General features: G+C 45.7%; 1 pseudogene; it reads left to right on the top strand.

Annotated features, from left to right (window-relative positions):
* The first annotated feature begins 2,113 nt into the window (after positions 1-2,113).
* LOC103747898 lies at positions 2,114-2,741 on the top strand (annotated as a pseudogene).

Raw genomic sequence — 2,741 nt, 5'->3', positions numbered from 1 at the left:
CCAACTCTCCTCCTCCACAGCACTTCCTCCCCTCCTACAGGAAGCACTCCCTGCTCCCCTACATGTGGTCCTCTGCTCTGCAGATCTGCCTCTGACCACCCAGGAATTCCACCTCACTGCCCTCAGTTCTCAGGTCTTCTGTGGAAGTTCAGAGTCCTCCTGGGTTTTCAAAGGCATAAGACCTCCCTCCAGTGTATGAGCTCAGACACATGGTCTGTTCATGTTGGCCAGTGTTTGAAGCAGATCTACCCCTTAGCTCGATGGCTTAGTGTGGCTGCTACAGAGAACAGTGTCAGGAGAGTTGTGCACAACATGTGACTCTTGACTGGATAATGTACAACGTATGTAATCCTGTGACGAACGTTACTGGGAAATTTGACAAAGTAGGCCTGTGGTCTGCACAGTAGATAGCACTGCTCCATCAATTTTCAGTTCTTTTAATTCAATTACTGTATAAGGTTCATTTAAGAGACCATCTTAGAGAAAATCATACTGAAATATGAGGGAGGAAGGGAGTGGGGAGTGAGCAACTTGCCCCCAAATGACTCAGAAAAAAATGATAATATGTAAACATGTTAATAGAAACCAGCAGCAGATAAGTAAGAGAGCTGCAATTAATGAATATAGGAGTCATTGGAACTGTCTTGAATCCTTCTTACCTCAAAATAAAAGATTGAAATGAACAGGAATGAAATTAACCAAGAATTAGGCAAAACAAGAACTGTGTTTGGATGCCCTAAATTTCACACAATGTTGCTGAAGAAGGAGAATCTCAGGTTCAAGGCTCACCTGGCCTCCATCACTAAGGTCAGGCCAGTCTCAGTGACCACATGACACTGTATAGAAAGGAAGGAAGGAAAAAAGAGAGAGAGAAAGGGAGGGAGGGAGGGAAGGATGGAGGGGGGAAGGCTTGCAAAGAAAAGATGTACTTTAATCACTAAATTTTTTTCATATGAAAAGGAAAAATAGGGGCTGGAGAGATGGCTCAGTGATGACAAGAGCACTGCCCGCTCGTGCAGAGGACCCAGGTTAGATTCCCAGCACCCACATGGCAGCTAACAATCATCCATAACTCCAGTTCCAGGGTATCCGATGCCCTCTTCTGAACTCCATAGGCATTGCATGACACAGGTGCACTTACATGCAGGCAATACACTCATACATATAAAGCAAAAATAATAAATAAAACATTTTACAAAGAAAAGGAAAAATATATATGTTTCAGCTTTTCATTTCAAAGAATCAATGTAAAACAAAAATCAATCAGAACACCACCATGTAGCCCAGGCTGCCTCAAACTCATAAGTCCTCTTGACTGAGCCAGCCTGGTGCTGGGATTGTGAGCCCTGAAGCATTTCCATCATTATAAAACAAGGCAGTATCATTGTATGACTGATACTATATATATCTTAACTTATTCCATGTTAACGGGATGTAAATTTGAAGTTAAAATTTTTCAAATGAAGGGAAAACATTTTACTTTCATAAATCATGAGTTGGTGATGTTTTTAAAACATAAGATGATTCAGTTGATCTCTCTGGGGATTGAGTCATTTGCTATAGGGAGAAATCTAAGGTACATAGATGCATCTCTGGTTGACTCTTCTGTAAACATGTTCTGCACACAGAATGAGAGGACTGCCAGCAAATCCACAGAAAATGCAGCCAATTCCATGCTAGTATTCAACGCCAATCAATAACCGAAGCACTCAATTCTTTATCATTACCGACACACATAAAGAAGAGAATCAGTAGCTACACATGGTCATACCATAACCGGAGCTCAACAAATGTTCATGTAACGATGACAATGAACTGATTGGTGAATCCATGTTTTTCCTCAGTCTTCTTCTTCTTCTGGCAGGAAGTCAGAGGCAGCAATGTGAGGATCCATCCATTCTCCAACACAGTCCCAGTTTCCTCATGGGCTCTAGACAACATTTGATCAGGAGAAGGAGGAACGGAAGGAGCTGCTGAGTGATGAGCCTGGGAAAGAGGGAGAGGAAAAACGTTCACCCTGCACGACCTGACAAGCACCCAAGGTGAGCTTCCACAAAACAGCTGGGAGTACATTGTCTGACAGCCTCCTCCCTCCACCTGGACAGGAAAGGCCATGGTCAACCAGAGCTCCACAGTGGGCTTCCTCCTCCTGGGCTTCTCCGAACACCCACACCTGGAAAAGGTTCTCTTTGTGGTCGTCCTGTGCTGCTACCTCCTCACCCTCCTGGGAAACACACTCATCCTCCTGCTGGCCACGCTGGACCCCAGGCTCCACACCTCCCACCCTCCGCCTGCCCTTCTGTGCCCACCATCAGGTGGATGACTTTGTGTGTGAGGTTCCTGCTTTAATTCGACTCTCCTGTGGGGACACCACCTACAGTGAGATCCTAATGGCTGTTGCCAGTGTTGTCATCTTGGTTGTTCCTCTGAGCCTCATCCTTGTCTCCTATGCTGCCATAGCCCGGGCAGTGCTGAGGATTCACTCTGCAAAGGGGCGCAGGAAAGCTTTTGGGACCTGCTCCTCCCATCTCATAGTTGTTACTGTCTTCTACAGCTCAGTCATTGCTGTGTATATGCAGCCTAAAAACCCCTATGCTCGAGAGAGGAGCAAGTTCTTTGGTCTCTTCTATGCGGTGGGCACTCCTACGCTAAACCCTCTTGTATACACCCTGAGGAACAAGGAGGTAAAGAGGGCGTTCTGGAGGCTGCTGGGGAAGGATGGGGACTCCAGAGAGACCTGA

Source organism: Nannospalax galili, unplaced genomic scaffold (genome assembly GCF_000622305.1).
Source record: "Nannospalax galili isolate Female #2095 unplaced genomic scaffold, S.galili_v1.0 scaffold1105, whole genome shotgun sequence".
Classification (NCBI taxonomy): domain Eukaryota; kingdom Metazoa; phylum Chordata; class Mammalia; order Rodentia; family Spalacidae; genus Nannospalax; species Nannospalax galili.
This window is presented reverse-complemented; position numbering and strand designations above follow the sequence as displayed.